Raw genomic sequence first — 25481 nt, 5'->3', positions numbered from 1 at the left:
AGATCTTGAAGCTAATACAGCTCGCTGTTTCAGAGGCTAGAGAGAAATCTCATAGAGTCTTAGCATTAAATGACATGTAATTAGAAAACAGTTTTTTTCAAGGGATGCTAAAGAGACTTGTGCACAGAAATTTAAAGCATACTAACTTGAGACAATATAGGTGAAATTATATTGTCAAATGTGAGGAACTATTTTTGATGATATTTATGATTAATTATTATCATCTTCTAGTTCTGTTGATCAGGACATTAGCTTTTATTAATAGATAATATCTCTATTTGAGTACAGCTTAAAAGCAGCTTGCCAAAGGTCGATTTCTTCCGTTTCTGTCTAGAGCACAGAAGACCTGTTACAATTATTTTTTCGCAGAGCAAAAATAACGTAAATTTCTTTAAAATGTGAGTGGGATTTGACTGGCATTGCTGATGCATTACCTGGAGGATACAGTCCAGCATGCCTCAGTTTCCAACCCTGAGGGTTTCATCTGCCCAGGTGGCAATAGTGGTATGCCAACCTGGACGTGGTTTATGAACCATTATATTTTCCCACCTAACTACTCTATATTTAGTGTTCTTATTTTATTTAAAAGCCAGGAAAACATACAGTCTGTTTGTAAATATCAATAATCACTTTTTTAACCAAAAAGAAGTTAAATTTGTGAATCAGACAACTGTGGGAAGTCCCCATGACTTGTGAAAGAGATGTACAGAAATTTCACTCATTGGAGATGGTGTTTACGAAGATAATGGGCAAGATTTCTGTTTTTAGCTTAGGTTTATCACTGAGGAGTATGTTGCAATCTTAAAAATGTGTGTAAAATTTGGGAGAGGTGCTGCGCACCTGTGGTCCCAGCTACCGGAACAGCTAAGATGGGAGGATCACTTGAGGCCAGGAGTTTGAGAGCAGTATAGACAATGTAGTGAGACATCTATCTCTAAAAAATGATTTAACAAGAAATTTATAAAACGAAACAATGTGCTTAGTTAAAATTTGATTTATCCTGCCTGACTTGAGAGATGTTGATAATTTCACCTATAATTCGCACTTAATAAATCATCAGATTATTGCTATTTAGAAAATTGCCAATATTAAAGTCTCACACATAGGAGTATTTTTAATGTAACTGTATTAAATATATTTTTGTTAATTATCTCTATATAGTAACTATTTCCCTTTGAATAGCACTAGTTAAAAGTTTTCTACCTCCCATGTGCATTGTAGTTGGTTTTTATTTTACAGGTTTTATATAAATCTCACAAAAATGTTTATTAATTTGGAAACAAAAAAGATTTATCTCTTAATCTTGGCATATCCCATGTAGAAGTTATCTGATGCCTGAGAAACAAGCTACTTTTATATCTGGAAAACATGTTACTTTTTGTGTATAAAATAGCATATAAAATGATTATGCATTTTAAAAATACAATGTTCTCACCCAAGTGCTCTTATTTCCATTCCTTTCTATTAATAGTCACTTCTGGGGCATAAACATTTCTAGTGAGTCCCTGTCCTACTCCCACTGTGCCTACAGAGCAGACCAATATATTCAGAAAGCACGGAGAGGGCACCAGGACCACAGACTCACGCCGCTGCTCTGCCCCAGACAGCCTGCACCATCTGCACGGTCCTAGAAGCCCCTGTGTGCACATACCCCACCTGATCCATTTAAACGCAGGTCAAGTTGGCCCTCATGACATCATCTCTGGGCACAAACCCCCTCCAGTCCTTACACCAAAGTGAGTTGGCTAGACCGTGTGATTCTCCACCTCCTATTTACTATTTACCTCATTTACATGTACTTTTTCTCTTTTTAGTATTTTTAACGTATGGAAAATTATGTGATTAAGGCAACTAAAAGTGTCTGGGCATATGCAGCTTCCTCTCATCTGGACTCTGCTTTATGTGCAGAAACTCCAAATATGTGCTACGATCATCTCACTTTTGTGACACAAAAAATATATATATATTCTGTTTCCACCTTCTTGTCTTGCCTTTCTTTCAACGTCTTGCTGACCTATATACATTTCCTTAATTTATAAATAGTTCATTTTATATCTACTGTCAATATTGGTGTCTTTTCCTCCTCCTATTCAACACATCCCCCTCTCAATCTCCTCTTGATAAGTGCTGCCCTTTGGAAGCTGAGGGCTTTCTCTTAGTGAGAGAACCATTTTTCAAGTGACTCATGGTACCACACATTCTATTTTAAGGCAGGGTGGGCTGGGCCATGTAGGGATAGGGTTGGGGCAGGCTGTTGGGAGGAATAAAAGAACTTCTGGTTGCTAAGCAACTCATGAACACCTCAGAGTTCGCAGATGCCATCCCACGTGACATGTGACCAGAGACTAGGAGTGTAGTCAAGCGTAATGACAATGATTTATTAGCTTAAGAAAAAAAACAACTGGAATGCTTCTGGTAAGAAATAGCATGCTCTTTCTTCTGTTCTCTTCTCTGAAACACACAGTTATCAACAAAGAGAACAAGAACTACAGGCCGGGCACGGTGGCTCATGCCTGTAATCCCAGCACTTTAGGAGGCCGAGGTGGGTGGATCATAAGATCAGGAGTTCTAGACCAGCCTGGCCAATACGGTGAAACCCCATCTCTACTAAAAATACAAAAATTAGCCGGGCATGGTGACGGGCTCCTGTAATCCCAGCTACTCAGGAGGCTGGGGCAGGAGAATCACTTGAACCCGGGAGGCAGAAGTTGCAGTGAGCCAAGATTGCGCCACTGCACTCCAGCCTGGGCGACAGAGCAAGAATCCGCCTCAAAAAAAAAAAAAAAAAAAAAAGAGAACAAGAACTACAAACCCACATTTTTGAGAAACAAGGAACTGGCTAAACCTCCAAAGTACAGCCTTTGAACAATACATCCAAATATGGTGAACCTTGACCCAATGGAGGAAAAACATTGAGAGCCAGGCCATATAGTTCCAGAATTTAAGTAGACTGCAGCAACTACCATTTGGAGAAGGTGGACAGTCCAGGGGAAAAACTGGGCATATCCTTGGTGGGTGAGGCGGGGAGGAGATGAGTATAGTTTCCTACTGCAGAAAAGCAGAGGGGAAGGTTCTGAAGAGGAATTCCATGTTTTCCTAATGTCCTGCAAACTATACTCTTTACAATGAGAAATAGTCTGGAGATAAGGGAATGGAAACAGGAGAAAACAACACTCAAGTGTTTAATATACATAGATCTATATGTTTATTACTGCAACACCAGGAACCACTTAGATGTCTCAGAGTGAAATGCTCACCCCAAAGTGAGCAGTATAACATGCTTGCAGAGAGACATACCCAGTCACAGGAAGTAGCAGATATGGTGCATCAAGCCACAAAAGAAAGAAAGAAAAGAAGGAAGGAAGGAAAAAAGAAGAACATTTCACATTCTCTGCTCACTGACATCTGTTTTTCAACCAAGTCCCCCATCCCAGGCTTGAGTGAACAGCAGCCCTAGAAGGAATGGTCTTAGTTTAAAAATGAGAAGCAAGTAGAAAGAATCCACATGAACGCTCTTCATAGATATTATTTGAAAACAATACTTAGGGATAGGCATAACAAGCAAGGAGCAGACAAAAAATGCACATTAGAAGAATTATTCCAGGAAACAGAAAAATAAAATTTAGAAGAAAGACTATTTCTATACTTGCAAAATATTTTAAAGGAATGATAACTATTAAAACAAATTTTCAAAGGAAAATATTGATTAAATAAAGTAAGAAAAGCCCATGTAAAAAATTGAAAAGTAAGCTGGCAGACCTTGGCAGTAAACTAAAATTTAGCAATAAAACTACCACGGAATTTAGCAATAAATCTACAATTAAAGAGGGAAAGAAAAAAATAGTAACTGAAAACGGAATCAGGGATACAGAGAATAAACACGAAAATATTATATAAAATACAATGGAAAAAAATAAGATAAAAATGTTTCAAGAAAAGATGAAACATAGAGAAACAAAGAAATCCTCATAAACAGAATTGCATTCCTGAAAATGGGAAGAGATGATATAAAACTCCCAAATATTCAGTGATATTAAGGAGGAAAAGATGTCTAAAATAAAGAATTAAATTTGTACATGGAAAGATATTCCAAGAAAAACTATAGAGAATGAAATAGATCCTTGTAAAGTTAGTGAATGTCAGCAACAACTCAACAAAAGTTTCTGTGGACACAATGGTAGGAGGAAGTCACCTCTGAGGGGCGCAACCTCACAGACCACTGAGATTTCCAGGACAGCAGTCACTGCCAGAAGACAGTAGAGCAGTACCTATGGGCCCAGAAGGGGAAAAGGCAGTGTGACCCAGGGATTACATGGCCGAGTTGTTACTTTGTTGTTGATAGATGACCGCAACAGATCTATTCCACTTGCAAAGGCTTGAAGAATATAATGACCATGGAATCTCTTGAAAAGAAAATCCTTGAAGATAAGATAAAATACAGCCAAACACAAAATGGAACTAAATAGAGAATGAAAAGCTGAAAAGGAGTTGGGGAATGGCAATGAACCCTGAGACCACTGAGAAATAGAAACAGGGTCAAACCACTGTGGAGCTTATCATTACATAATATGAGGTAATAGTACAGGTCTGCATTATAAGAAAAATAATTATTAGGATGATTAAGTGTATTTTTTGGTTATAGTGGGAACTATAAGTGTCTTCACATTCTCCTTTTTATAGTTGGGAGTAAATAAATGCTGCCTAAAAGTTTAATGAATCATCACAGAGACATTTAAATAAAGTACCTAGTGTCATTTTTTAATTTCTAAAAAGAGAAAAAATTCATAAAGTGTCACTATTAAAAAAGAAAGGAAAAAACTTGCCAACAGTACCAAAAGTAATTATAAATCTTCCCTATTAGCATAATGGAAAAACCCAGAAATACACCAAACGAAAGCAAAAAGAATTGCATTGCAACTATAGCTGGGAAAAGGAAGTAATAAAATCAAGAATTTATATTATAAAATAAATTTACAGCATTAAGGCTAAACTATTATACTATAAATATAAATAAACCACCAATGACAATATACTCACAGAATGACTTTAAAAGTTGTGAACTACAGGCTATTTACAAGAGATACGCCTGGAACAAAATGGCATAGAAAGATTAAAAGGGCAAAAATATGTTAGACAAAGGCAAACAAAATAAAGTAGGGGTCATGATGTTTAGATAAGTCGGAATAAAAAATTAACTAATTCCTAACGAGAATGCTTAAAATAATGTATACAAACCCATATGAAGACTTAATGTTCATTTATTTTATTTCTACTAAATAACACAGCATTTGAAAGTGCAAAACTGTGGAAAATATACAAAGATCTGGCATGGAAAAAATAGTTAAAATGTTTAACTCAATTCTTTTATTCCATAAAAGATCATGTAGTCAAAAAATTAATAAGGCTCTTAATCTAAGCAATGTAATTATTAGGGTTGACCACACACATACACTTATCCAACTTTACACACTTAAATTGGTGAATTAAGTTGTTTTAAATGCCATTAAATTTTGACCTAACATACATAGCCCCCAAAGGAATTTAAGTAAATTACAAAGAGAGGAAAAATTCAGGCAAAAATTTAAATCACTAATATTGAACTACAAATTGAAATGTAAGGGTTAACTTGGCTGAGATTGACTTCTTACAGCCTAACATTCCAGAAAAAGGATTGGCCTTCTAAAAAGATCCATGGAATCCAGCTTTAGCCCAGTACCCAGGCAAGCAATCCCGGACATTCTCACATTTGAAACCTTGTCCTCAATCATGCCAGGAGAGAGGCTGATGTTTTCCTAACCATGAATGCTGATGCGCTGATTCTTGCACACCATACAGCTACAACCCAAGGTTTGGAACCCAGGCTCCAGTCATGCCAGGGACAGGCTGGTGAGTCTCCCAAACTGAAGCTGAGCTGGCAGGACAGGCCTGGAGCCAAAGCTCTGCCACTTTGTATTACTATTGTGTCCTGGTTCTTGGCCACAGCAGGGGAGGTGCTAGTACTTCCCTTATCAGGAAGCTGAAAAGCTCCAGATCTAAAGGTTGGGGTCACTTGCCCAGCGTCAACATCCAAACCTTCTAAATCCATATATTATGCCCTAGAATGCAGTGGCAAGAGAACCTCTGCACCCCTGTTTCTGCTGCTGTCTCCATGAGATTTCCTCAGTGGGTATTCCCTCCACTGGGTGGTGTATGTGTTCTCTGGTCATTTGACCTTATTTGTATGATATTAATGACGGAAAAATGAAACTTTTTATAAGCTAGAAATTTTTATCATGCTCTCTTAACTCTTGGTTAAAAGGAAAATGAAAACTAATGTTGGAGAAAAATAGTTAAACACTGAGCATATAAATACATATATATACATATGTGTGTGTGTGTGTGTGTGTATATATATATATATAAACCTAAGAGTCTACAGCTAAAGCTAAGCTCCGAGAAATGGGTATATTATACTGTATATGTATAATATGTATATTACAAAATTACTTATTTAACCTAAAAAAGGATGTCAATATATTAATTTTTTATCTTAAGAATTAAGAAACAGGTCTGAAAAAAAGAATAAAATTTGAAATGGAATATAATGCACTAGAAAACAAACAAAAAATTTTGAATAAACCAAGAGGTGTTTCTCTGAGAAAATAAGGAATTGCACTATTAAATTAGTAGCTGTTAGGCCATTTTCCCATTGCTATAAAGAAATACTTGAGACTGGGTAGTTCATAAGAAAAGAGGTTTAATTGACTTATAGTGACGCAGGCTGTACAGGAAGCATAACATTGGCATCTGCTTCTGAGGAGGCCTCTGGAAGCTTCCAACTATAGCAAAAGGTGAGGCAGGAGCTTTCATGGTAGGCAAGCGGCGAAGCAGGAGCAAGAGAGAAGGGGGGAGGTGCCACACACTTTTATATGACCAGATCTCGCAAGAACTTGCTCACTATCATGAGGATAGCAATAAGGGGATGGTGCTAAACCATTTAGGCGAAATCCACCCCCATGATGTAATCACCTCCCAACAGGCCCCACCTCCAACATTGGAGATTATATTTCAATGTGAGATTTGGGTGGGGACACACATCCAAACTATACACTCACCTTATTAAAATTTGTTAAAAACTCACAATTTAAAGGAAATTAAAAATGAGAGTGGGACAATGTATTCATTTATTCAGCAAATGTTTATTGAGTTCTTGTTACATGCCAGTATGCCAGGCATATTTCTAGATAGGATCTGAGTATATAGTGGAGAATAAGACAGAAAAAAAAATACCTCATGAAGCCTGCATTCCCACGAGATTGATAAGTTCTAATAACAAAACTACACAGGAAAGTAAGATATGCTGTGTGATTGTTTTGGGGAGAATTGTAATTTTCCATAGGGTGGCCAAGGAAATGATATTTGAAGAGTGACCTAAGGTTGGTAAGGAGTAGGCTCAGTGTGCATCTGGAGGAGGTGATGCAACTCAGAAGGAAAAGCAATCCTCAGGCCCTGTGACAGAAGCGGGTCTGGCCATTTGAAGGCTTTTGCAAAGAGGTAACATGATCTGACTGACTTTTTACAGAGATCAGTTTGGTTGCTGCTTCAGAGTAGATTGAGTAAGGGGCCAAGAAAAGAACAGGAAAATCAATTTATTGAGAAAGATTATTACTGCTGGGAAATAAATAGATCTTATTTATATAAAACAAGAAATCTATAATTCACTCACTTCCTTTATGTGAAGTAGGAATTAGGGACCACACTCCTGGAAAAGAAAGAAGGCATTGACTCAATCAGTTCTCCTTGCAAACAGAGTAATGGCAGACTTCCTGGCCGCAAAGCAAAGTAGTTTGTACTAGCAGAACTGTCGTCATCTCTGGAGTGCTTTCACCAGGATATATCTGGTTTCTAGCATTGCTTGTGGTAAACAAACCTGCATTTGTAGATTTATGAGGCATAGCCTCCCTTGAATGTGTTATGCATGCTACTTTTCATGATCAAAATCCTCCCATCTGTAAAAATCTGGTTACTGCAGACCTCACTTAAAACCTCATCTGCTACACTGGGCTAGAGTGCTTCTGAGAAGAGAAGGAAGGATCAGGGAATCTCAAGTAATCATGAGATGAAACAGAGAGAGAGACATTGATATTGAATGCCTCTCTGTTTCATCTCATGAGTACTTGTACCCTTTATATTATTATTATTAGTGTAGCTTGACACTGAATAACACCTTTGATTTGATGGCCTGATTTGATAAACCAGTCCTTTGTGTTACTTAAGCAATAATCCAGGTGAGAGATGAAGGTCGCTTGAACCAGGGTAGTGGCAGAAAACACGGTGAAAAGTGGTAGGGTTTTGGATCTATCCAAAGGTAGAACTAATGGAATTTCAATAGGAATTGAATGGGCAATATAACAGAAGGCAAATAATCAAGGGTGATTCCATGGTGCTTGGCTTGGGCACTAGGAATAATTTACTTATTATCACACATGGAGGAAACAATAGGAGAGCATATTTGGGATAAAGGAATTAAGAGGTTAATATTGGACATGTCAAGTTTGAGCTGGTCAAAATGTGCCCAAGTGGAGCTGTGTAAAAGTTGGCTATGGGAGCCAGAAATTCAAGGAAGAGCTTCTGGATAGCCATACAAATTATAGAGCCTCGGCATATAATGATATTTAAAATCACAGGATTAGAATGAGGTTGCATGAGTGCAGAAAGAAAACAGAAGAGGTTCAAGGAGTGAGCCCTAGGACACTCAGTGTTGAGGGGTCAGAGAGATAACGTGAGGCCAAGAAAACACTGAGAAGTGGCGGTCAGTGCTGTAGGAGTCAAATGTAGTCTCAAATGGTCTTCGGTCAAATAAGGTGAGTGCTGAGAATTGACCATTAGTCATTTCAACCAGAGCTGCCAGCTTAAAGTAGTGGGGGTGACAGCCTGGTGGGAGCGGGGTCAAAAGAATATGGGAGGTCATAAATCAGAGACAGCAAATATAGGTAACTCTCTTGAAGACTTTTGCTGTTTAAGGAAGGAGAGAAATGGAATATCGGCAGGGGAGTGAAATAGGACCAAAAGGATTCTCTTTTGAATTTGGAAGAAATAATAGCATATTTATAGTGTGATCAAAAAAAAAAAAAAAAAAAAAGGACTGGAGAGGAGAACTGCTGATGCAGCAGAAAGAAGGAGAATTGCCAGAGTCACGTCAGTGAACAGGGGCAGGCACACTGTGCAGCAGGAGAGAATTCCGGCCTGTGAGCACAAAAGTAGGAGGTTGGGATGCTTGGGAAGACTTTCTCAGTGGGGCAAGCAGCAAAGTCATTAGCAGAAAGTGACACTCGTCTTGCAAGAGAAAAAGAGTGAAAGGAATGGATGAAAAAAGAGTCAGGCAGCCATGAGGCAGCCACAGTGGTGAGTGGCCCTGAGTTGAAAGTGATCTGGAGCAAGGTTGTGGTTTTTTCTCCAGCCACATCCAGCGGCAGGGTGGGAGCATAGAGGAGGTGGATGGTGGCTTAGCTCAGGGAATGTGACTTGGGGAGAGGCATGGGGGATGAGTGTGTGCTAGGAAGTGATTTCATTGCTTGATAGTAGATGGAATTTAAGGCGAGTAAGGAGGGAAATACGGACTCGACTTTACAATTTCTGATTTTGGAATCTTGTGTCTTCTGTGCACTTCCAGGATCTTATCAGTTATAAAATACTCAGAGCTGTTTGCCTTTCATATGTGTTTCACAGGACAAATAGTTGATAGGGTCCTCGGATTTCCTCAGGCCTTCCCCACAAGGCTGGACACGATGGCTGCTAAGACATCAAAGAAACGTAGGAATCCGTCCTATGTGAGGTTAGTTCAAGGGCAGGAGACCTCATGGCCTCTTATTGTAGGTGGTTCTTTCTATACAGCGAAACAGAGTCATCTTTTTCTATCCATACAACTTCTGCTACCTCTTGCTTAAACAGGAATCTTTTTTCCCCTTGTGGCTTTTAACTTTTTTTCTTTAACCATGAATAATGCTTTATTCACACCTTGTAAGGGATTATACAGAGAATGACAAGTTTAACTGCTCCTTAAAATGAATTACAATTTTATTTTTAAGAATTTTGCCCCTTTTTAAAGAGCAGAGACCTCAGAATTGTCACTGGAATTAGCATTTATTATGACAAAGCAATGTGGACTGTGATTGTCACTTAGCATTTGAAGATTAGATGATAAAATAACATAATAAAATTTCCAAGTTGGAAAAAGCTAGTGTGTCTACATTACTACGTGTCTTTTAAACTTGTTTTATGTAGCCAATGAAGCAAATTTCAAGTGTTAGCTGGCAGGTCTGTTTGTAAAAGTAGAACAATATGTCATTCATGGAGGTTCTAAAACAAAATGAACCCTATTCTTAATTTATTCATAATCAAACATATTTAATGAAAAGTCAACAAGCCTAATCTTTCTAGAATGCTTACATGAATGCTATTTTGAGTTCACTGATGTTTGTTTTATTAAGGGGAGAAGGTTTAGTGCTAATGTTGAACAATGCTTTGGAGGAGTCGCTAATGTAGGACTCATGATGCCAGTTGCTGAGTGATTATTTGAAGTAAATGATTTCCATTGTATTCAAACACACCAGCTTTTTTGAATTTATTAATGAATGTTGATGAGTTAATTGACGATACAGGCTTATAGACACAATTTATTAATTTGCACAACCACATTTAATGTGTCCCTATTGTGAATCAGGTGCTGCAGTGAATATGGAGTACACAAGCATGAACAAGCTTTGGCCTTCACCCTTGAATTTGGGAGACAGACACATATACCTTTAATTACAAAACAGTGTAATAAATGCCATTAGATACATTTGAAAAATGATATTGGAAGAATTACGATGGTAATAAATGCTTCCTGGAAAGGTGGTCTAATATTAACAGAATATGAAACATAAATTATTTTTGTATAATACTTTTTTTTTTTCAATTCAGCAAAGCATTTAGAGGACATGTGGTGACAACCCTTTGGAGGAAATGGGGCCTTGCAAATACAATTACAATGACAGTAATATCTTCTGGGAGATGATATACATATGTGATAAACAATGTAGTACAATCTACTAACATAATGCTAAAATAAAAAAGAGTTCAAGTAGAAGAGTAATAAGTATGGGTGGTATAGTCAGGAACTAGTAGGAAAACCAGGCTCTGGATTTAGGAAAGATGCTGTTTAAAGGAGGTGAAGAAAATGGCCTCTCAGGATCTAATGCCTCTCCTGATCCTGGACATTAAACAATTTGGACACTGCTGTCATGGTTTATTAAGATCTTTTTCTTGGAACAATATCAATACACGCAACAGAATTTGAAAAGATTTTAAAACGTGGTCTTACAGTACATTTTATCTACTTCTCAAGGTAGAGCTATATCCCACACACAAATCTAATAAAGATACAATATCAAAAATAAAAATTATAGGTCCATTTTACTTGTAAATATGGAAAAAATCTAGATAAAATATTTGCAAACAAAATTTAGCAGCATATTAAAAAACACATACATTTTATTTCAGATATACTAGAAGGCTTTACCATTAGGATTCTATCAATAAAAATCCTTATATTAACACATTATTGGAAAATGTAAAATTATTAAAACATTTCATTAATGCAGCCTTTGATAAAATTTCAGTCATGATTAAGCTGGAAAACTCTAAGAAAAATAGAAAAGAAAAATCATTTTCTTAAGCACATTTAAGCTCAGCACAACTTAAACCTAACCTCAACTAATACATTAAATTGAACAACATAATAGGTTTTTCCATCATATTGAGAAACAGACATGATACCTGCTAATTGTGTTATTATTCAACATTGTTTTTGGCAGTTTTCACTAACACAAGATAAGAAAGAGAAATAAGCAGTATAAATATTGAAAAAGAAGAGACAAATTCTAATTATTTGAAGATAATTTGATTGTAAACTGAGACAACATAAGAAATTCCATTAAAACAATGTATTGACCTAAATAAAAGTATGATAGGTGGGTCCAAGGTTTTATATGCACTAGGGAAACTAATTAGAAAGAAAGTATTGCAATAGGAAGAATGCTCCAGTCTCAGAAATTCACAAGCACTTCAGAATCAAGCAGAAAAAGATTTTTCTGTTCTAGGGTAAAGGAGGAGCAAGCGGAGATTAGTAGAATGTTTAGAGGCAAGGCTGGACAAGCAAAGGGAAGAGACCAGTGGGGTCTCACAGGAAAAGGGCTCTCTGTGTGGCTACCCGGTTCCCAGGAGAAGCTCAGAAAGAGGATGCTTTCCACTGTTTTTGTGCTTTCTCAGGCTTTGGGAGCAAGAGGAATTCAGGGCCCTATAGGAAAGAAAGAAACCTGACCAAGAATTGGTCAAGACAAAGCAGAGGGTAAGAAATAAGCAACTCCATACATTGGATGTACAGTTTTAAAACCTTATATTCTCAATTAAAAAATATATAGATACATCTATGAGGAACTTTAATAGTGGTATAAGACCTATATGATAAGTATAAAACTGGTAATTAAGACCATGAAAGAAAGTCAGAATACATACCATGTTCCTGCATGATCAGCCCTAACGCTATAAAAATGTACATTCTTATCACATTGAGTATCTGCTTAATGCAACCAGAATCCCCCACATTTTTGCAGGTGATATGCTCATTTAAACTTTATGTGGAAAAATAAATGTTGCTGGAAAGTTTTAAAAATCTCAAAAAATTCTTGGTGGGGATTTGCCCTAACGAATATTAAAATGTCTACAGTCAAAACAATATATTACACACAGCTAACATAGTATTTAATGGTAAAAGACTAAAAGCTTTCTCCCCAAATTAGAAACAGGACAAAGATTCCCACTTCTCCCACTTCAATAAAGCTGGAGGGCAATTAAGCAAGAAAAAGAAATAAAAGATACACAGATTGGAAAAAAAAGAAATGAAACTATTTTTATTTGTAGATATCCTGATCATCTATATAGAAAATCCTAAGGAATACACACATACACATAAATTGTTAGAATTAATAAATACATTCAGCAAGGTTTCAGAATACAAGGTTTTCAGAATACAAATATCAATTTTATTTCTACACCAGCAAAAAGCAATCCAAAAATAAAATTGAAAAATAATTCTATTTATAATGGCATCAAAAGGAATAAAATACTTGAGAATAAATTTAAGAAAAGAAGTGTAAGCCTTGTACAGTGAAAACTACAAAACAGCATTGTTAGAAACTGAAGAATTCATAGATTGGGAGATGTAATATTGTTAAGATGGCAATACTGTTCAAACTGATCTACATATTTCATGCAATTCTATCAGAAACCCAGATGGATTTTTTTTTTTTTGCATAAAAATGGCAGGCTAACTTTAAACTTTTGCATAAAAAATGGCAGGATTTCATATGGAAATGCAAGGGACCCAGAATGGCCCAAATAATTTTGAAAACAACAAAGCTGGAAGACTCACTTCTTAATTTCAAAACAATAAAAATGACGGTAATCATGACTGTAGTATTGGCATAAGGATAGATACGTAGATCAATGGAATAGAATTGAGAGTCCAGAAATGGACCTAAACATTTACGGGCAATTAATTTTCAACAAGGGTTCCAAGACAACTTACTGATGAAGGAATAATCTTTAACAAATGGTGCACAGGCAACTGGATATAAGCATGCGAAAAGAAGCTGGGGTCTTTCCTTACACCATAGTCAAAGTTAACTGAAAATGGATCAAAGACCTAACTGTAAGAAGCTAACACTATGAACGCTTAGAAGAAGACATAGGTGTAAATCTTAGTGATCTTAGATCAAACGAGGGTTTCTTAGATGTGATATTTAAAGCACAAGCAACCAAAGAAAATAGATAAAATGGTATTCATCAAAATTTTAAAAGACTTGTATATTTCAAAGGACACTATCAAGAAAGGACACTATCAAGAGAGTGAACATACAGTCTTCATAATGGGAGAAAATATTTACAAGTCATATATCTGATAAAGGCTTAATATCTAAAACATATAAAGAATTCTTACAATTCAACAACCAAATGACAAGTCAATTTAAAAACTGGACAAAAAGCTTTAATTGGCATTTCTTCAAAGAAGATATGCAAATAGCCAGTAATCACCTAAAGAGTTGTTCAACATCATTAGTCATTAGGAAAATGCAAGTCACAACCACATTAAGATGTCACTTTACACAAAATATTATTTTTAAAAAGATAGAAAATAAGAAGTGTGGGTGAGGATATGAAGAAACTGGAAGCCTCATATATAGATGGTGGGAATGTAAAATGTTGTAGTTGCTTTGGAAAACAATTTTGTAGTTCCTCCAAAAGTTAAAACGTAGACTTACTATATGACTCAGCAATTCCACTTGTAAGCAAATAACCAAGAGAATTAAAAACATGTTTATGCAAAAACTAGTATATGACTGTTCATTGCAACATTTTTTTTACCCAAAAAGTAGAAACAATCTGAGTGTCCATCAGCTGTTGAATAGATAAACAAAATGTTGTATATCTATGCCATAGAATATTATTCAGTCATAAAAAGCAATGAGATATTGATATGTGCCACAGTATGAATAGACCTTGAAAACACTTTGGTAGGTGATAGAAGCCAGACACAAAAGTCCACAAATTGTGTAATTCCATCCATTAATATACGGAATGTCCACAACAAGTAAATTCATAGAACCAAAAAGTAGACTATTGGTTACCAGGAGATGGGGGAAAGAGAAATGGGAAGTGACTGCTGGTGGGTATAGGGTTTCTTTTTGGGGTGATGAATACATTCTGGAATTAGATAGCTGGAGATAGTTTGCATAACTTTGTGAATCCACTAAAAACCACTGAACTGCACACTTTAAAATGGTGAATTTTATAGTATATGAAAAATATACTTCAATTTTAAAAGAAGAAAAACATAATGCCAAAGAAATTTAAAAAATCCTCACCAGCACTTGTTATTTTCCATCTTTTTAATAATATTTTGTGTAAAGTAGTATCTTAGTGTGGTTTTGATTTGCATTTTCCTCATAACTAATGACATTGAACACCTCTTTAGGTGCTTACTGGCTATTTGCATATCTCTGTGAAGAAGTGCCAATTAAAGCTTTTTGTTTCATTTTTAAATTGACTTGTCATTATTATTCTGTGGTGCCAACAGAACAATAAATAAATACTTTACTCCAGAAAGAGAAACAAATATATGTGGAAATTTATTTGTTAAAGATTGCATTACAAATCAATGAAAGAAGTAAATTATTGATAACTCATGTTCACAAAATTCCCTTTTCATGTGGAAGAAAGTAAAATTAGAATCTCACTTTTCACCATATAAATGAACCCCAGTGGGATCTCTATATAACAAATAAAACTATAAAACATCAGAATATTAGGAAAATATTTGTGTAGCCTGAGTGCAGGATGACCTTTTTAATTAAAAAAGTTAAAATCCATAGGGGAAATAATTTTTGATTTCTTAAAATAACATTTAAAAAGTGCGTAGCAATAAACATCATACACAATATCAAGAGAAAATGGAGAGTAAATATCTGCAGCTGAGATATCAAAGTATTGCTCTCCCTAATACAAAGCTGAGAAACAGAAACTTTTAATGACCAATAGAGAGATAGGCGGTGGGAACGTGACATTTTGTAAGCTAGGAAAAATGAAAGTATTCGGGTAAGAGAACTTCTCCACTGTCGTACATTATTATGAGTCTGCCTGTGGTGTAGTCTGCCTTCCCAGCCACTTTCTGGGGTTCTTACCTTCCAGCCAGCTCTATCTAGGAAATTTTCCCCTCATCTTGATGGAAACCTTACTTTCTTTTTCTGGACAAGAGATTTTATTTACAATAATGTCTTATTTTCCTTCCGGGGATTAGAGAATTAGAGTCCACACTAGTCTGCTAAGGTGGGTAGCAAAACACTATAGGCTGGATAGTTTAAACATGAAGCTATTATTCCCTCCAAGTTCTGAAGATTGGAAGTCCAAGATCAAGGTTCTGGCTGATTTGGTTTCTGGTAAGGGCTGTCTTCCTGGATTGCAGATGGCCAGCTTCTCATAGGCGCTTGGAGAGAGAAAGCTCTCTGATATCTCTTTGTATAAAGACATTAGTCTTATGGGATTAGGGCCCCACTCTTATGGCCTCATTTAACCTTAATTACCTTCTTAGAGGCACACATAGTCATACTAAAGATTAGGGCTTCAATGTATAAATTTTAGGGGGACACAAACATTCAGTCTATAACAGTTCTTCTGGGCCATTTCTGCTTCACATCTCTATACTCTTGCTGAGGCAGTCAATCTAGGGGCCCTAACTATATGTGAGAGGGAAGAGAAAGGGAAATCAGGCATAAGTATCTCAAAAGTATTATCTCACTACATTTGGAGTAGCAAAAACATAAAATAAATTTGAATATTCAATCAGGGAGAGAGTTACTACATTTTAATAAACTCCTACTAGAGACTATTGTGAAGGTCTTTAAAAGCATGAAGTAGATATATGTGCATTGATCTGTAACTCATAGCAACAGTGTAACAAAAGCAAATCACAAAATAATATGTACAGAGGAATCTCATCTGTATTAAAAATTAAATCAAAACCTTTATGTTGGTGCACAGATGTACCAGCAAAGAAAAGGTATGAATGAGAGGCACAGGTTGCCACTGGTGAAGTGGTATTGGAGATGTGCAATAGGCACTATTAACTTCCTTCTGAATACATTGCTGCCTTTTCAAGTATTGTAATGAGCAGGCTGTAATTCAAATGACTGAAATTTTTAAAAATAAAAAGATGAGCAAAGGACACTGCAGTCAAGGAGAGAGAATGAGAACAGTCTGAGATTGATGCTGCATGGTCACATGGTCTGTCCCCACAAGTGATAATAACCAGGGTGATACATCACCCTGCAGGCCGTGGGCCTTAGCTTTTCCATTCAGAAACTGGATTTGGTTTTTCTGTCCACACAGAACTGACTGACCTCTTGGGGTCAGACTACTAACCAAGTCTATGAAACAAGAATACATATTACTAGAATAGTAATTCTAGGATACTGATTTATTGATATCCAATGGGGGAAAATGTCTTCGATTTCTGAGACACTTATTTGCATCTGGCTTCCAAAGTACCCTCCTGCTGATATCAGGATACTCAGAAATGATCATGAATACTAAAAACATATTATGGGGATTATTTCAGCCAAATCAGGAAATCATCTGATGACTCTTTGTAGCTTTCTAGATGGTTGGAAGATAGCCTGGAGTTTTTGATGTTGTGTTTTGATGATGTGCTCTCTCTCTCTCTTTCCACTCTCCCCCTCTTTCCTTCTCTGTCTCTCCATTCCTCCTTCTCCTCCTCCGTTTCCTTTACTCTTCCTTCCTGTTTCTCTGTTCCTTCATTTCTTCCCTCCCTCCCTTCCCTGGGACCTCGTCTCCTTATCTTATTCTAGAGATGTTTTGTGGCTTAAGTATAGAGCTCACCTTTGAGGTATTCTCAAGACCCAGAGATTCTTTACCCCTTATTTAAGATCTAGGAGAAAGTCATTATAGCCTACTACCTGCTGATTTTAGTAGAAATTCTAAATACCACTTTTAAAGTTTGATAGTCTGAGAAAACCCATCTTACTGTATGAAAAATCAATTCCCCAAGTTATAGAGTAAAAATTCACAGATAATGCTTTTAAAAATAGAAGAAAAATTAAGTCAATACAGTTTTGATAGAACTATTTGAAGACAAAAGATAAAATATTGGAGAAATATTAGTTAGACAAATCAGTGGATACATGATATAAATGCATTAATATTCCAAAGAGCAGTTTCCTTTGAAAAGCCTCCTTTCCCTCTTTCCATATTGCTAGGCTTACAGGGGAAAGGCAATAATTCATTTTTTAAAAAAACTAGGGAACACAGTGGTCTCCTGTGCTATGCTATTAAATCTGAGTCAGTCAACTCTCCACCTCAAATATTTTTCCTTTTATGTTGATGGATTTTTTTTAAAGCATCATCAATCTGAATGACAACTTTTTCTTAAACACCTTTGTTGCTCAGCAAATACAAATATGAATTTTATCCTGCTAGGAATGAAAATAGAGGTAAGCAGAGGGGCCTGCTCACCTCTGGCAATATTTTGACTTATGAGATCATCCATGCTTCAAAATAACAGCACAGCATTACCTTCCATGGGTGACATGGCTCCATTAACGCTAAAGTCACACCCTGACTACAAGGAGCATGTATGCCACCACCCTTTGCCGGGAAGTATCCCATCTCCCAAGTTCCATCCTTTCATGGCAGCCCCGTTTTCATCTGAGCTCATTCTTAAGATGCCACTTGTTCCTATCTTTGAGTTCCTCTGGAGATCCAGATCAGAAATTTTTCACTTTTGCACTAGATAAAGAAGCAGCCACTAGCCATGTGTATATTAAAATGAAATTATAAATTTATATCTTCCATTACGTTAGGCACAGGTGAAATGCTCAATAGCCATTAGGGCTACAGTACTAGGCAATACAGAGAACCTTTCTTTTGCTGCAGACAGTTCTAGGGGAAAACAGAAATGGGAGATGTCTCCTGTCTCTCCTACTGCATGAGGACAGCTGCCAGGTCTGGCATTTTCACAGCTGCGTCCTTAGGGTCTAGCTCAGTAGTTTTCACATGGCACATGCATAAGTCACTAAATGAATAAATGCATGAAATGAATAAAATGATCAAACGAATGAATGGGTATCGCCATTGATAATGGTTTTTCTTGGTCTTCCTGAAGTTTTTCATGAATTAATTCTTGTTTGACCTCAATGTCTTAGCTTTGGTTATACTTCTTTAGGGAACCCTGCCCTGTCTGAACCTCCACACTGACTTAGGTCCTTTTCCCAGCGTCAGTCTTATACTCTTATGGTGATACTGCCAATACTTTTGTAACTGCTTGCCTGACTTTTGGTTTCTCCTCCTAAATTAACAAAATTTATTGAGAGTAGGACCCTTAACTTACTTTTTTTTTTTTAATCCATAACACAAACACAGTGCTGGGAGGTTAACTGGATAACTGAAGGAATCTTTTTGCCCTTTAACATTCATTTATAGGCTACTTAGATTGAAATCTAAAAGTGCTTAACTGCCTTTAGAGCTTTTCTTATAAATACTCCCCAAACTAGACTCATATGGTTAAAGAAAAACAAAAAAATATGTGCATAAAACCCATTACAACCTCAGGCTGTCCCTTGGCTCTCTTCAACACGCTAAGGCAACAGAACTCAATCTGCACAAAACGATGAATAGGAAGCAGTTACGGGCCATTTCCTCCCAACCTCAGTGGAAACTTCAGTTGCCTTTACTTCCTGTCATGTGCTCTCTATCCCCCAGTATCCCATACCTACTCTATGGCTATTTAAAAACAAAGCCAGTAAGTGAAAATACAAAAACATAGTCCGATGAGGTACTGAGTGTCATCCAGGCTTTTAAAAGTTATTTCCTGAATTAGTTTTCTGAGAAAAAATAAACTGACAGAAGCAATTTGCATAAAACTTTAATAGAAAGGCACATAAAATCAGTGTTCCTCAAATGACAGCATAAACAGAAATCACCTGCAGCATTTGTGGACCTTCATGTGCTTGGGTTCCTCAGTAGATGGGGCAGGGATAGGGCTGGGCATTTGGGCATCTATCAATCAAGCTCCTGGGTGACATTAATGTAGCCTGCACGTGCACTGCAAAACTTCACTGAAACTAGGGTTGATTTTCCTCCATCTTCTGTATTAGAAAAGAAAATAATTTCCACTTTATTTTTCTTATTTCATGGTTCAGTAATTATGTACCAGAGCAATTCAGATATTTAAATCAAATCATATTGCCTAAAATTTTGTAGATTTCAAATTTTGACCAGGCCAGTGACTCTTTGCTGCCTGAAATTCCTCATTTTTCAATTTTTTCAGTAATATAGCTGCCCATCAAGCTTATAGTGTTAAAATAGTTTAAATTTATAATCAGTAGGCTCTTAAATAAAATTTGTCAATGTCTACTTCGTACACCATTTCATATATCAGCTGCAAAAGCATGTTCAGTATTATTATTCTGTGCCAAGTCTGTAAATAAATAAACAGCACTGCAAACACTTGAAACCTGTTTATTCACTTTGGGGAGCTTTTCTTTGGTTCAAGTCTCAGGGGATTTTGGCTTTGGCTTTTATGCGAAAGGCTTATATACTCCTATGTCTCTTCCACTACCCCGAAAATTTTCAGTTTACATTGTTCAATTTGTCTTTTAGATTACCTCAAAAAGTCAAAAAATTGACAGAATATACAAAAAGAGAATCTGTGGGTGGCTGTTATCCGCAATGATTGAGTGAGAAGATTGCCTGGGTCCTGGATCAATGAGGGGCATCTGAGAGAATGGATCAAGGGGAAGACTTTGAGTACAGAGTCCCCAGGAGGCAGCTAATGTGTCATGTCCTAAAATCTAATTCATGAGAAATAATTTTTATTTCAAATGAGAAGATCAATGCCTAGGGAAGAAAATGTCACATTCAGTTTATTACTGTCTCTAAAATAATAGTATAACCTGAATCTCCATTGCTACACCATGTGAAAAAAAAAAAAAAAGAATAAATGAAATCCAACTGTGTTAGCTTCACCCATTCTAAACAAAATAAAACTGCAGTTTTAGGAACCATTTCAAGTTATTTGAAAACTTTCATTTCCTAAGTCTATGCAGTTTAAATTCAGAGAACTGCATTTGAGCTCAACATACCTTTGAGGGAAAGAAAAACATGAATATCAAATAACACTATACAGAAAGCATTTCAAGGCAGTCTCTTTGATGTAGATGAAATATCCCAGCCTCAGTGGCCCCACTATTTTTCTAATGCAACAAGACATCAGGAATTTTATAAAATCCATTCCTCTCTTGGGTAATATACACACAGACACTATATAGGGTTTTTCTTCCTCTCTCCACTTGATTTCTACTGTGAGTTGCTTTAGTTGGGAAGTCCTTCCCTAACAAAGAAAACATTACTAGGTTGCCAGCTATCAGTTCTATATCATTAACCTCTGAAGGTCACATTTTGTAATGCATGTTATAAGAGAATGATTAGGACTTCTATTGTTAACTTTGACAGAGTAGCTCGTTAGGTTATCAACCTATTAAACAACCTATCAATGCTGTCACCAAGAGAAAGGAAAAATGCTGAATAAAATATAAATAAACAAGCAAAAAACCCAGTTGTTTGAAGGCACCGGAGGACAACGAAGGACACCAGGCCTTGTAGGACCAAGTCCAGAAAGTGCATTGAGTGATACTTACTCTACTTTTCTATTTAATAGATTTACTGATTCCTAAGCACACAGATCATGGTGGCTGAGCAGAAAGTAGCTCAGCATTTGATAGTCTCGGTGACCTTGGAGGCAAATAATGGGAGTTCAAAGTTGTAAAGGCAGCCAGGATTTGAGGGACCAAAATTCTGTACAAAATTGGATCCTGGAGAATTAAGTCCATCATTTTACAACTGCTTTCTCCCTTGAAGCATTCACCAGTTCCTACACTTCATGGGATGGGAGGACAAAATTAGGTAGAGGGTAGCCGTGAAGGGGCAAAGCCCAGAGCAGAGCTTCAGGTCATCTCATGGGAACAAGGACACAAAAGTTTGAGTTTATAGCTTGCCAAAAAGAGAATTTCTAGTAATCGCTCCAGACTTTCAGTAGATACCCTTGAAAGGATAAACTCTGGGAAAACCAAAATGGACAAAACCTGACAATGGACGGACTCCGTCTTGAGTCATCTCAATCAATAGATCAATCCATGCCCTACAACTCCTGACTGCCTAACAGAAGACAATTCAGTCCTTTCTGTAGAAAGATCATGTCATAGAGTCCCTGAAATGTTGCATAATGTCCAACACTCAAGCAAAAATTTTACGTGTCAGGAAATGTCCGAAAGACCAAAACCAAGATCAGGAAAATCTATTAGGAATAGACCTACATGTGATCTAAATATTAAAGTTTAGGATTCAGACCTGGCAATAGCAGTGACAAATATGTTCCAAAGATAAACTATACAATGAAGACTAGCCAGAGAATTGGGATCCATAAAAAAAGTCAAATGGTCATTATTCTATGTTGGAAAAGCACATTAACTGAAATTAATAAGAGATGAATTTAAGAGGAAATTTGACTCAGCAGAAAAGGTATTTGGTAAAGCAGAAGCTAGGTCAAGAGGAAATACTCAAACTAAAGGACACATAACAAAGGAATGAAAAATACAGAATGTAATAGACATGTAGGACATAAGTACAAATCAAAAGTAGGTGTAACTGGAGAGGAGAGAAGGACACAGCAAAATGAGAGGAAATACTAGATAATTCTTCCAAAATGTGAAAGATTCAAACCACTGATTTAGTAAGTTCTATAAAACGGCAGTGGGATAAATCAAATAAATCCACATATAGGCATATCATGGTAAACTGCTAAAGATCAAAGAGAAAAGATTAATCTTTTCTTTTGCATGCAGAGGAAAATGATAAAACCTTCCAAGGAAGAACAATAAGATCAAGGGCTGATTTTCCCGCAGAATTAAAAGAAGACAAATGACAATGGAATTATATCACTAAAATGCTAAAATAATACAACTGTCAATCATGCATTCTTTGCTTTGTCAAAGGATTCTTAAAAATAGAGGTAAAGTGAAGATTTTTTGACAATTAAAAAAAGGAGAAAATTCATTGTCATTAAGCCTTTAAAAGAAATAATAAAGCACATTATTTAGGCAAATGAAAGATAAAAAAATAAAGATAAGTCAATTAAAAGACTAATATTTTCAGATTGGATAATAATACAAAACCCAACTATATGATGCTTGTCACATAAATATAAAAACATAGAACAGTTGAAAATAAAAGGATGGATAAATCATAAAAAATAACCAAGAGAAGGCTGTTAAAACCATACTAACAGGCAAAACTGGCTTTAATGAAAGCGATAATACTAGAGATAAATACATTCTATAATAATAAAAGGGTCAATATATTGGAAAGACATAACATTTCATAATTGGTAGGCTTCTTATAGCATAGTCTAAAAAATATATATATGTATTATATATTGTATACATATACACTGATAAATATACATACTTTTATATACACACATACATATTTGCTATATACGTATGTATATAAAAGTATGTGTGTACATATATATGTGTGTGTATATATATGTATATCTCCAGCAGAACTAAAAGGAAAAAAATCTGCAACCATAATGGAATGCTTTAACACATTCTTCTCAGTTACAAACAAAAGGAGCAAGATCCATGGAGAATTTGAACAGGTAATTAACAAACCTGACCTAAATGTATATACAGAACATTCTGCCTCAGGTTTCTGAGCACTCTGTATTTTGAAGTACATGTGGACCGCTTATTAATAAAGGACCATAAAACAAATTTCAACAAATTACACAGAATTTGGATTTGAGTTCTGGCCATATTAGGTGTGAATTGGAATAATTAAATGATTCCTAGGAAATTCCTACATACTTATTCATTAATTAATACTTATTAATATTAAGGAATTTCTTTGTAAATAACCTGTGGGTTCAAAAAGATATTACAATAAAAACAAGGACATGTTTTAGACTGAAGGGTAATACTAACATGATACATAAAATCTTGTGAGATTCAGACACAACTGTGGTTAAAGAAGCAATTATAGTCTTTAATTCATATATTAAGAATGAAGACTGAAAGACAATGATATAAGCATCCATCTCAAGAAGCTAGAAAAACAACACATTATTTTTGAAACAGATAAAAGAAACAATTCATAAAAGGTATAAAACAATGAAATAAAAAATTCTGTATAATAGAAAAATTCAACAAAGCTAAAGCTGATTTTTAAAAATATGAACAAAATTGATAAATTTCTGGTACGATTGATTAAAAGAAAAGGCCAAGGCACAAATAATCAATGCTAGAAATGAAAAAGAAAAAAAAAAAAAAACAGACATTACTACAGAACCTAAAGAAATTAAAAATATAAAACAAGAAATTATTAACGGCTTTGTGCCAATAAAGTTGAACATCTAAAAAAAAATAAATTGGATAAAACAAAACTTGCCAAAAAACACCAAGAATAAATTGAAAATCTAAATAATACTATATATACTAAATAATTTTAAGTTAAATTCTTCCCCTCAAGACAAAAATGAAAAAAACAAAACAACAAAAATCTAATATAACACTCCAGACCTAAACTGATTCATTAGTAAAATATTTCAGATATTTAAGAATGAAATAATTTTATACACTTTTTTGAAAGAATAGAACAAAGAGAATTAATCCCAGCTATGAAGCAAGTCTTATCTTGACACCAACACTTGACAAGGATATGATAAGAAATTCAAATTGTGGATCAATCTTTCTCATAAACATAGATACAATAATCTTAAACAAAATGCTAGTAAATTTAACTATATTTAATGAGTATAATTCATCAGGAGTAAGTTGGAATTATTCCAATTACGAAACTTTGGTTTACCATTAGAAAATCAATTAATATAATACACTATCTTGTTGAGACAAATGAGAAAAAAATAATCATTTCAATTTATTTATACAAAGCATTTGATAAAATGTAACATCTATTCATGATAAACACTTTCAGCAACCTAGGACTGGGAACTTAGGACTTACAAAAAATTACATATAGAAATATCATATTTAATGATATTAGATTAAAAACATTTTCTTCAAGACCAGTACTAAGATTTAAGCCAATGCAATAAGGCAAAAAAGTTAAAAGTTATGATTAGAAAGGAAGAAATAAAATTTATTTTTCTCAGAAGGTATGATTATATATTTAGGGAAAAAAACATTAAAATCTGTAGGTAACTGATTAAATTAATATGTAAATTTAGCATGAACTACAGGGTCCATACAGAAAAATCAGTAGTATTTCTATATATGAGGTTGGTGCAAAAGTAATTGCAGTTTATACTAGCCATACTTATAAAATAAAAACTAAAAAATGTATACCATTTACAATAATGTCTACTTTAGTTTGGGCTGCTATCACAAATTACCATAGACTAGTTGGCTTAAACAATGAACATGTATTTCTCACAGTTCTGGAGGCTGGAAGATTGAGATCAGGATGCCAGCCTGGTTCCATTCTAGTGTGGGCCCTCTGCCGGGATGCAGACAGCCAGCTTTTCTTCATATCCTCACATGGTGGAAAGAAAGCTAGAGATCTCTCTGGAGTCTCTTTTATAAGGGCATTAATCCTATATAAATGAGGGCTCCACCCTCATGACCTATTCACCTCCTAACGCTCCCATCTCCCAGTACCATCGCCCTGGGGATTTCAACATTCAAATTTTCGGGAGACACAACCATTCAGTCGACAACAACATCAAGATAAAAATAATTGAAATAGACTTGAAGCAAGTCCATTTACATAACCAACCTGGAGGACATCCAGGCACTATTTGCTAAAGCTCA

General features: G+C 35.6%; 1 long non-coding RNA gene across 3 annotated transcripts in view; it reads left to right on the top strand.

Annotated features, from left to right (window-relative positions):
- The first annotated feature begins 2307 nt into the window (after positions 1 to 2307).
- Positions 2308 to 25481, top strand: part of LOC105482264 (uncharacterized) — a 35281-nt gene continuing 12107 nt past the window's right edge. Inside the window, exons 1-2 of one of the 3 annotated variants that reach the window (XR_011607018.1) lie at positions 2308 to 2415; positions 9709 to 9814. This is a non-coding gene — a long non-coding RNA (uncharacterized lncRNA). Of the gene's footprint in view, positions 2416 to 8584; positions 8844 to 8972; positions 9815 to 25481 lie in introns of those variants that run through there. The other 2 variants (XR_011607017.1, XR_987509.3) reach the window with 2 other exon arrangements.

This window comes from Macaca nemestrina, chromosome 8, assembly GCF_043159975.1.
Source record: "Macaca nemestrina isolate mMacNem1 chromosome 8, mMacNem.hap1, whole genome shotgun sequence".
Lineage (NCBI taxonomy): Eukaryota > Metazoa > Chordata > Mammalia > Primates > Cercopithecidae > Macaca > Macaca nemestrina.
This window is presented reverse-complemented; position numbering and strand designations above follow the sequence as displayed.